This window comes from Oncorhynchus nerka, linkage group LG2 (genome assembly GCF_034236695.1).
Source record: "Oncorhynchus nerka isolate Pitt River linkage group LG2, Oner_Uvic_2.0, whole genome shotgun sequence".
Classification (NCBI taxonomy): domain Eukaryota; kingdom Metazoa; phylum Chordata; class Actinopteri; order Salmoniformes; family Salmonidae; genus Oncorhynchus; species Oncorhynchus nerka.
This window is the reverse complement of record NC_088397.1, coordinates 77,560,392-77,572,060: the sequence shown is the minus strand read 5'-3', so window position 1 is coordinate 77,572,060 and position 11,669 is coordinate 77,560,392. Positions and strand designations below refer to the sequence as shown.

Sequence of the window (11,669 nt, the reverse complement as noted above, 5' to 3'; positions counted from 1 at the left end):
TTGGGGAACCCTGTGCTACGCTATAGTCTCCATGAATAGCCATCTCGAGACAACTCTGACATAGGGTTTTTTCTCAAAGTTGCCGGGATGTCACGTGTCCTACTTATATCAGTACACTCGTAAAAACGTATATTTGACCAAATAAACATCACGTAGCAAATAATCCATTCATTTTATCGTTGACCAAATGTGACACTCTCTCATTGACCTCCATACCAAAACTCCTTGCTTGGTACGCCACCTGCTGGAGGGAGACAGATTTTCTGCTGAGTTGGGTCTCTCTCTTCTTCTTCCTCTCTGCATCAACTTTGCAATTGGGCTACTTTGAAAACGAATGTGGGGGGGGGGGTGTATTGGGTTTTTGGGCTACTTCTAAATTGCACCGCTACCGCCATTTAATTTCTGTTGTTTAAAAAAATATATATTTTAATTTCACTGTGACCTGATACTTCTCACTATCAGGCAGTGATGTAGGCTATTGAGTACCAGGTGGACAAGGTGACTTTTATCAATATATTTACCCCCAAAATCTGTAACGTTAATTAGCTGCTAATTTGGCTATCATAAAGAACTACAAATGCCATGATGATCTGGGCGAGACTGCCGAATCGAGACAAAGGTACGATTTTCTGGATTAACGATCTAATATTAGCTAAATGTAGTAATTAATAAATTGGCTACATTTCTTTAAATAGACAATTCTGTGAATTGTCTTGTGAAAATGTTAAATTGACACAATACCTGTTAGCAAAGGTGTCAGCTAGAAATGACATGCAGGAGCTTGCAGAGATTTATAGTTTTGCATGATGTCTATTTTGATGCTAATTGGCATTTTCGAATCTGAGAATAAATAGAGACTAATATATTGATAAAAGTCACCTTGTCCGAGAGAGATTTACATGATTATCAAAACGTCATGCCAGGGTAACCTATACGAAACACAGCCCTTATTTTAAGAGTTTCTAAAATCCCATAAGGGAAAAATTAATGGTAGAAAAACGATTGGAACCATTTCCCTGTTTCGCCGCTAGGTTTTACGGGTATTATGGGGCGGGGGGGGCGGAGTCATTGGTATTGAGAGAGCGATGCAGCAGGCAGTCATGACAAGTGATGTGAGAACAACAAACTAATTAAAAGTTCTAAAGTTTGGGGACAATTAGAAATGTCCTTGTTTTTGAAAGTAAAGCAAATTTATTGTCCATTAAAATAACTTAAAATTGATCAGAAATACAGTGTAGACATTGTTAATGTTGTAAATGACTATTGTAGCTGGAAACGGCAGATTTTTTATGGAATATCTACATAGGCGTACCGAGGCCCATTATCAGCAACCATCACTCCTGTGTTCCAATGGCACGTTGTGTTAGCTAATCCAAGTTCATCATTTTAAAATGCTAATTGATCATTAGAAAACCATTTTGCAATAATGTTAGCACAGCTGAAAACTTGTTCTGATTAAAGAAGTAATAAAACTGGCCTTTAAACTAGTTGAGTATCTTGGAGCATCTCAGCATTTGTGGGTTCGATTACAGGCTCAAAATGGCCAGAAACAAATAACTTTCTTCTGAAACTCCTCAGGTTATTCTTGTTCTGAGAAATGAAGGCTATTCCATGCGAGAAATTGGCAAGAAACTGAAGATCCCGTACAACGCTGTATACTACTCCCTTCATAGAACAGTGCAAACTGGTTCTAACCAGAATAGAAAGAGGAGTGAGAGGCCCCGGTGCACAACTGATCAAGAGGACAAGTACATTAGAGGGTCTAGTTTGAGAAACAGACGCCTCACAAGTCCTCAATTGGCAGCTTCATTTTATAGTACCTGCAAAACACCAGTCTCAACTTCAACAGTGAAGAGGCGACTCCGGGATGCTGGCCTTCTAGGCAATGAATTTTCTATATTTGCAGGCTAGGCTCGGGTGCGGGCCTCAGATTTTCACTTTATCACAGTGAAAAAGTCAGGCGTTTGTGGATGGGTTATTAGCAATTGCGGAAAGGTGCCGGTGAACCAACAACTGACCTGTGCATCACTACTGTATGCCTAGCAAGCTAGCTAGCTAACATTGTCCAGAAAATTGAAGTAGGAGAGAGCAGTGAGCATAGGTGACGACTATCAAATTCAAGTAGTCTAGTAGTGATTGATTGATTAATAGTAAAATATAACTCCCTTTCGATTTTTATACTCCCGTTGAAAATAGGATTAATTTAGAGGAATGTGACTTGTTATAACACTATTGCACAATGTTTAACAATAATATTTTCTGTAAAAAAACATGCTTCTTAACCATTCACTATCAATCACTTATATAGTTCAGATCAAATCATTGTGTGATGAACCAATAACAAAGGGAAAAATGCAGAGAACAAAGTAATACAATTTGACCCGTTGTATTTAGATTGTCATTATAGAGACACCTATTGGATAAATGTGGCAACTCCTCTCTTGCTGCAAAAAGTTTTTTGGGGGGAAATGTTCAGGTCTTGTGGGCGGGTTTTGATTAGTCATTGGGCTATAAATATTTAGTAGACCTGGCTTCCCTGAGTGGAGCGAAGTCTTGTATGTTTTTCTGGAAGAAGAAAGTTGCTGACATATACAGTTGTTTCTGTATGGACAGCGTATGCAGAGGGTTTCTAAGTACAAATATTGGGGTATATGGTTCAATGAGCAATATACATGGAAAGATCATGTCATAAATGTTGGAACAAAATGTAAGGTGGTGAATCTTATGCGCTCGGTCTCTGGTTATGAAGGGGGTGCTAACAGACAATCGTTGATGGATATTTATAGCTCTGATCAGAACGACAATTGATTACGTGTGTATAGTTTATGGAACAGCGGCCAAGACTTGGCTTCAAAAGATGGACAGACTCCAGTATATGGCTTTAAGGATATGTATTGGTGCATTTAAATCAACATCTGTATGTGCCTTACAAGTGGAGGCGGGTGAGATGCCTTTGGATAAATGGTGTAAAAAGTTGTCATTAGCTTCTTGGGTTGAAAGGCTGTGAGGTTGAGCATCCCACTGCTACTGTTCTAGATGACTGTTGGGAATATACTAGTAGACAAGGCAGTGCTTTTGGTTGGACAGTTGGAAAGCTTGCTGATGAGTGGTTTGAGGGAGTTGGAGGTTGGCCTTTGTGGTGAAGGGGATGTTCCTCCATGGTTACTTCCGAATCCTGTCGATTTTTTAAATTGTTATTTTATTGAACCTTTATTTAACTAGGCAAGCCAGTTATTAAGAAATTCTTATTTACAATGACGGCCTACCAAAAGGCAAAAGGACTTTTGATAGGACAAAACACACATCACGACAAGACAGACAACACTACATAAAGAGAGACCTAAGACAACATAGCAAGGCAGCAACACAGCATGATAGTAACACAACATGACAACATGGTAGCATCACAAAACATGGTACAAACATTGGGCACAGACAACAGCAAAGGGCAAGAAGGTAGAGACAACAATACATCACGCAGCCACAACTGTCAGTATGAGTGTCCATGATTGAGTCTTTGAATGAAGAGATTGAGATACAACTGTCCAGTTTGAGTGTTTGCTGCAGCTCGTTCCAGTCTCTAGCTGCAGCGAACTGAAAAGAGGAGCGACCCAGGGATGTGTGTGCTTAGGGGACCTTTAACAGAATGTGACTGGCAGAATGGGTGTTGTATGTGGAGGATGAGGGCTGTAATAGATATGTCAGATAGGGGGGAGTGAGGCCTAAGAGGGTTTTATAAGTAAGCATCAACCAGTGGGTCTTGCGACAGTTACACAGAGATGACCAGTTTACAGAAGAGTATAGAGTGCAGTGATGTGTCCTATAAGGAGCATTGGTGGCAAATCTGATGGCGGAATGATAAAGATCATCTAGCTGTTCGAGAACACCCTTACCTGCTGATCTATAAATGATGTCACCGTAATCTAGCATGGGTAGGATGGTCATCTGAATCAGGGTTAGTTTGGCAGCTGGGGTGAAAGAGGAGCGATTACAATAGAGGAAACCAAGGCTAGATTTAACCTTAGCCTGCAGCTTTGTTATGTGCTGAGAGATGGGCAGTGTACCATCTAGCCATACTCCCAAGTACTTGTATGAGGTGACTACCTCAAGCTCTAAACCCTCAGAGGTAGTGATCACACATGTGGGGAGAGGGCCATTCTTCTTACCAAACCACAACACCTTTGTTTTGGAGGTGTTCAGAACAAGGTTAAGGGTAGAGAAAGCTTGTTGGACACTAAGAAAGCTTTGTTGTAGAGCATTGAACACAAAATCAGAGGGGCCTGCTGAGTATAAGACTATCTGAATATAAATGGATGAGAGAGCTTCCTACTGCCTGAGCTATGTTGTTGATGTAAATTGAGAAGATCAAGCCTTGGGGTACTCCCTTGGTGATAGGCAGTGGCTGAGACAGCAGATGTTCTGACTTTATACACTGCACTCTTTGGGAGAGGTAGTTAGCAAACCAGGCCAAAGACCCCTCAGAGACACCGATTCTCCTTCGCCAGTCCACAAGAATGGAATGGTCTACCGTATCAAAAGCTTTGGCCAAGACAATACAAATAGCAGCACATCATTGCTTAGAATCAAGGGCATTGGTGACATCATTGAGGATCTTTAAGGTTGCAGTGACACATCCATAACCTGAGCGGAATCCAGATTACATACCAGAGAGAATACTATAGACATCAAGAAAGCCAGTCAGTTGATTATTGACAAGTTTTTCCAACACTTTTGATAAACAGGGCAAAATAGAAATAGGCCTGTAACAGTTAGGATCATCTTGAAGTCCCCTTTAAATAAAGGATGAACCGTGGCTGCCTTCCAGAAAGGAGAGACAGGTTAAAAAGGTCAGAGACGGCCTTGGCGATGATGGGGGCAGCAACCTTAAAAAAAAAAGGGTCTAAACCATCTGACCCAGATGTTTTTTTTGGGTCAAGTTTCAGAAGCTCCTTTTGCACCTCGGACTCAGTGACTGTCTGCAGGGAGACACTGTGGCATGGCAGGGGAAAAAGAGGGAGAAGCATCAGGGATAGTCACATTAGAAGGGGTGGGAGATGAGGAAATGTTGGACGGGCAAGGAGGTATGGCTGATTCAAATAGGAATCCTGACCTAACGATGTGATTAAAGAGCTTAGCCATGTGCTTCTTATCAGTAATAACCACATTAAGGGACATGGGCAGCTGTGAGGAGGAGGGTTTATTCTCCAGGTCTTTAACCATTTTCCAGAACTTCTTGAGGTTGGACACACAGAGAGAGAACTGCTCCTTAAAGTAACTAACTTTGGCCTTCCGGATAGCCTGAGTGCACTTATTTCTTATTTGCCTGAACGAGACCCTGAGTATGCGTGTGCCGAGCCTTTCACCAAGAGCAATTCTTGAGGTGGAGGAACTCTGCTAGATCACGGTCGAACCAGGGGCTGAACCTGTTTTTAATTCTCGTTTTCTTTATGGGGGTGTGTTTGTTAACAATACCACTGAAAATATCAAAAAGAAGGTCCAAGCATCTGTGACAGAGGGAATCAAGCCGATTCTATACCAATTTACAGAGGCCAGTTCATGAAGGAAGGCTTGATCATTCAAGTTTTTACCAAGCGTCCATGACAAATCAGGACAGGTTGTTTCAATGAGCAGCAATTATGAACATTTACATTTACATTACATTTAAGTCATTTAGCAGACGCTCTTATCCAGAGCGACTTACAAATTGGTGCATTCACCTTATGACCTCCAGTGGAACAGTAGTGCATCTAAATCTTTTCAGGGGGAGGGGGGGTGAGAGGGATTACTTTATCCTATCCTAGGTATTCCTTAAAGAGGTGGGGTTTCAGGTGTCTCCGGAAGGTGGTGATTGACTCCGCTGTCCTGGCGTCGTGAGGGAGTTTGTTCCACCATTGGGGGGCCAGAGCAGCGAACAGTTTTGACTGGGCTGAGCGGGAACTGTACTTCCTCAGTGGTAGGGAGGCGAGCAGGCCAGAGGTGGATGAACGCAGTGCCCTTGTTTGGGTGTAGGGCCTGATCAGAGCCTGGAGGTACTGAGGTGCCGTTCCCCTCACAGCTCCGTAGGCAAGCACCATGGTCTTGTAGCGGATGCGAGCTTCAACTGGAAGCCAGTGGAGGGAGCGGAGGAGCGGGTGACGTGAGAGAACTTGGGAAGGTTGAACACCAGACGGGCTGCGGCGTTCTGGATGAGTTGTAGGGGTTTAATGGCACAGGCAGGGAGCCCAGCCAACAGCGAGTTGCAGTAATCCAGACGGGAGATGACGAGTGCCTGGATTAGGACCTGCGCCGCTTCCTGTGTGAGGCAGGGTCGTACTCTGCGGATGTTGTAGAGCATGAACCTACAGGAACGGGCCACCGCCTTGATGTTAGTTGAGAACGACAGGGTGTTGTCCAGGATCACGCCAAGGTTCTTAGTGCTCTGGGAGGAGGACACAATGGAGTTGTCAACCGTGATGGCGAGATCATGGAACGGGCAGTCCTTCCCCGGGAGGAAGAGCAGCTCCGTCTTGCCGAGGTTCAGCTTGAGGTGGTGATCCGTCATCCACACGGATATGTCTGCCAGACATGCAGAGATGCGATTCGCCACCTGGTCATCAGAAGGGGGAAAGGAGAAGATTAATTGTGTGTCGTCTGCATAGCAATGATAGGAGAGACCATGTGAGGTTATGACAGAGCCAAGTGACTTGGTGTATAGCGAGAATAGGAGAGGGCCTAGAACAGAGCCCTGGGGACACCAGTGGTGAGAGCACGTGGTGTGGAGACGGATTCTCGCCACGCCACCTGGTAGGAGCGACCTGTCAGGTAGGACGCAATCAAGCGTGGGCCGCGCCGGAGATGCCCAACTCGGAGAGGGTGGAGAGGAGGATCTGATGGTTCACAGTATCGAAGGCAGCCGATAGGTCTAGAAGGATGAGAGCAGAGGAGAGAGAGTTAGCTTTAGCAGTGCGGAGCGCCTCCGTGATACAGAGAAGAGCAGTCTCAGTTGAATGACTAGTCTTGAAACCTGACTGATTTGGATCAAGAAGGTCATTCTGAGAGAGATAGCGGGAGAGCTGGCCAAGGACGGCACGTTCAAGAGTTTTGGAGAGAAAAGAAAGAAGGGATACTGGTCTGTAGTTGTTGACATCGGAGGGATCGAGTGTAGGTTTTTTCAGAAGGGGTGCAACTCTCGCTCTCTTGAAGACGGAAGGGACGTAGCCAGCGGTCAGGGATGAGTTGATGAGCGAGGTGAGGTAAGGGAGGAGGTCTCCGGAAATGGTCTGGAGAAGAGAGGAGGGGATAGGGTCAAGCGGGCAGGTTGTAGGGCGGCCGGCCGTCACAAGACGCGAGATTTCATCTGGAGAGAGAGGGAGAAAGAGGTCAGAGCACAGGGTAGGGCAGTGTGAGCAGAACCAGCGGTGTCGTTTGACTTAGCAAACGAGGATCGGATGTCGTCGACCTTCTTTTCAAAATGGTTGACGAAGTCATCTGCAGAGAGGGAGGAGGGGGAGGGGGAGGAGGATTCAGGAGGGAGGAGAAGGTTGCAAAGAGCTTCCTAGGGTTAGAGGCAGATGCTTGGAATTTAGAGTGGTAGAAAGTGGCTTTAGCAGCAGAGAGAGAAGAGGAAAATGTAGAGAGGAGGGAGTGAAAGGATGTCAGGTCCGCAGGGAGGTAGTTTTCCTCCATTTCCGCTCGGCTGCCCGGAGCCCTGTTCTGTGAGCTCGCAATGAGTCGTCGAGCCACGGAGCGGGAGGGAGGACCGAGCCGGCCTGGAGGATAGGGGACATAGAGAGTCAAAGGATGCAGAAAGGGAGGAGAGGAGGGTTGAGGAGGCAGAATCAGGAGATAGGTTGGAGAAGGTTTGAGCAGAGGGAAGAGATGATAGGATGGAAGAGGAGAGAGTAGCGGGGGAGAGAGCGAAGGTTGGGACGGCGCGATACCATCCGAGTAGGGGCAGTGTGGGAAGTGTTGGATGAGAGCGAGAGGGAAAAGGATACAAGGTAGTGGTCGGAGACTTGGAGGGGAGTTGCAACGAGGTTAGTGGAAGAACAGCATCTAGTAAAGATGAGGTCGAGCGTATTTCCTGCCTTGTGAGTAGGGGGGGAAGGTGAGAGGGTGAGGTCAAAAGAGGAGAGGAGTGGAAAGAAGGAGGCAGAGAGGAATGAGTCAAAGGTAGGCGTGGGGAGGTTAAAGTCGCCCAGAACTGTGAGAGGTGAGCCGTCCTCAGGAAAGGAGCTTATCAAGGCATCAAGCTCATTGATGAACTCTCCGAGGGAACCTGGAGGGCGATAAATGATAAGGATGTTAAGCTTGAAAGGGCTGGTAACTGTGACAGCATGGAATTCAAAGGAGGCGATAGACAGATGGGTAAGGGGAGAAAGAGAGAATGACCACTTGGGAGAGATGAGGATCCCGGTGCCACCACCCCGCTGACCAGAAGCTCTCGGGGTGTGCGAGAACAAGTGGGCACAGGCTGTTAAACAGTGATCACTAAGGTCATTACAGAAAACACCAGACTGATACCTATCAGGATTATCTGTGAGGATAACATCGAGGAGAGTAGCCACAGGAGCAGGCGTTTACATTCCTGAATATGATGTGCAGATATGTAGAAGACTAACAGATGAACTGTCAATACACTCAGTTGAACTGTTGGTGATAATAGTTGCCCTCCAGTGGGTGGAGGACGTACAACCTGTTAGAATTATAGTAGACTCAGATTCTCTGTCTGTATTGAATAGTTTATCATCTGGTAAATCTAATAGGAGTGACATACTATTAGAGGTATTTATGTTATAATGGAGAATTGAGAAAATGGGTGTAGTAGTGAGATTCTGCTGGGTCCCAGCACATTTGTGTGTGGAAGGGAATGAAAATGTACACCAGTTAGCCAGAAAGGCTTTGAAATAAGATATAATTTATATTAATGTTCCACTGGGTAGAAGTGAGGCCAAATCATTTAAAATCAGAGCCATTTTGATAGATGTGTGGCAGAGATGGGACTCTGATCCCAAGGGCTGGCATTTATTTGCCCTCCAAAGAAAGGTCGGTGGTGGACCAACATTCAAAGGTCAGATTAGAAAGGAAGAGGTGGTGTTTGCTCGATTGCGCTTAGAACATTGTACATTGAATTTGTCATTACGTCTGGTTGGCAAGCATGTGAATGGTTTGTGTCTGGGGTGTATGGTCGATGAAACAATGGAGCATGTGTTGTTATATTGTTGTAAGTATGTTGAAGAGAGGGAAAGATTCAAGTATAGGGTCATTGCGGTTGGATGGGGTTGGGGGGATTTGGAAGGGATTTTGGGAAGGTCTATTAGTAGTTAATAGGGCTGGGCCTCCCAAGTGGTACAGCGGTCTAAGGAACTGCATTGCAGTGCTAAAGGCGTCACTACAGACCTGGGTTCGATTCCAGGCTGTATCACAACCGGTCCCATAGGTTGGCGCACAATTGGTCCAGCGTCGTCCGGGTTAGGCGAGGGCTTGGCCAGGGGGGCTTTACTTGGCTCATCGCGCTCTAGCGACTCCTTGTGGCGAGCCAGCAGCCTGCAGGCTGACCTCGGTCACCTCGGTGTTTCCTCCAACACATTGGTGCAGCTTGCTTCCGGGTTAAGAAGCGTTGTTTGTTGAGTTATGGAGGACGTATGACTCGACCTTCACCTCTCGATCCCGTTGGTGATTTGCAGCGATGAGACAAGATCTAAATTGGGGAGAAAAAAGGAGTAATTTTTTTAACAAAAATAAACAATAGTATTTTCTTAGGTAGGAGTATTTAGAAATGTTGTAAACCGTGATTGACCATACACTCCAGCACAGTAGAGTGTAAGTTTTAAAAGCACCTTTAATGTTGGTTGGCAGACTGCCATTATATCATAGAAGAACCCTGAGTGGGAAAGAGTTAATAGCCAATGGAGAAGAATTTAAGAAGTTTATACATTTAGATGTTTTACCGGATGTGGCGTGTGTACAAGAAACATGATTTAAACGTCAATTGGATTGTACAACCTGGGTTTATCGCCATGAGAAGTGATAGAGCGGAGGGCATAGGTGGTGGGTGTGCTACATTTATCAAAGAAGGTGTAGCACATCGATTAATGGTTTCAAAGAACATGAATGTGTGGCTGTGGAGATTTGTTGAAAAGGGGGTAATATCACTTGTTTAATTACTATAATCCTTGTAAACCCATCTCTGTATCTGAGACATAGTTGCCAAATCCAGTAAAGGTGCTAAGGAGACATGGTGTGGAAATTAATTGACTTAACAGCTTGTGGGGCAGCAATACCACAGATGCCAATGGTTTTGTGGTTGAAGATTCTAACAAGTGGAGGGGACTAGTTTATATGAATAATGGTCGGGGGACACAGGTAAATGTAACTACAGGTACATCATGTTTAGATCTTACATTGGTGTCCTGCATCGCTGGTATATGTGAGTGGGAAGTGACAGAATCCACAATCGGAAGTGATAATTTTCACGTCACGTGAAACATAAATACGTCTGACAAGCAAACTGGGAACCTTTTTTTACATTTTACACTTTGTGAACAGAAAGTTATAAATTGTCAAAGGGTTGGTAGAACACTGCTGCAGCTGTGAATTTAGTCAAATTGGATGCTGCCTTGACTATTCTAATAAGAGAGGGGGGGGGGGGGGGGTAGACTAAAGATATTTTCTTAGTGGACTGAAACATGTAATAAAGGCATCAATGAGCATCATAATGCTTTTAAAACTTTGAAGAATAATTTGACATTTGATAGCATGATAGTCTTTCAGAGAGAGAATGTTGTCTAGGACTCTCATTTGATTTATTTAACCAGGTAGGCTGCGACCTAACCAAGATAAAGCAAAGCAGTTCGACACATACAACAACAGAGTTACACATGGGAATAAACAAACAATCAATAATACAGGAGAAAAATATATATACAGCATATGCAAATGAGGTAGGATAAGAGAGGTAAGGCAATAAATAGTGTGGCAAACCGTTGGGTGGAGCGTGCAGAGATTGACAGGGAGGCTTCAGTCTGCAAAAACAACTTTACTAAGACAGAAAATAAATATATCAAAGAAATAACTTAAGTTTTGCTCGGTCTTTCTTAACTGGTGTCCGTCTCTCTCCCGTGGTGTGCCATCGTGCTCCTTTTATTTAGCCTCCACGGCTGGCACTTTCCTGTAATTACCTCCACTTAGCTGTCCGCGTCGGGGTGCCCAACTCCCATATTCCCAGCAGAGGGAGCCAACGTCGCCTCACGTACCTCCCCTCTATTACCATCCCCCGGGGTAGACCTCCTGGGATACCGCAATAGGCTATGGTGGCAAATTAATTACAATATAACAATTAAACACTGGAATGGTATGATGTGCAGAAGATGAATGTGCAAGTTGAGATACTGGGGTGCAAAGGAGCAAGATAAATAAATAAATACAGTATGGGGATGAGGTAGATTGGATGAGCTATTTACAGATGAACTATGTACAGGTGCAGTGATCTGTGAGCTGCTCTGACAGCTGGTGCTTAAAGCTAGTGAGGGAGGTAAGAGTTTCCAGCTTCAGAGATTTTTGCAGTTCGTTCCAGTCATTGGCAGCAGAGAACTGGAAGGAGAGGCGGCCAAAGGAAGAATTGGCTTTGGGAGTGACCAGTGAGATATACAGTGGGGCAAAAAAGTATTTAGTCAGCCACCAATTGTGCA

The 11,669-nt window shown here is 44.8% G+C and overlaps 1 long non-coding RNA gene across 1 annotated transcript; it reads right to left on the bottom strand.

Annotated features, from left to right (window-relative positions):
* Window positions 1-2,888: 2,888 nt before the first annotated feature.
* Window positions 2,889-11,241, bottom strand: LOC135572774 (uncharacterized). The gene is made up of 3 exons (XR_010464474.1): window positions 10,963-11,241; window positions 9,379-9,679; window positions 2,889-3,175 (listed from the first exon to the last, which is right to left on the bottom strand). It is a non-coding gene; the product is annotated as an uncharacterized LOC135572774 (long non-coding RNA).
* Window positions 11,242-11,669: the final 428 nt, after the last annotated feature.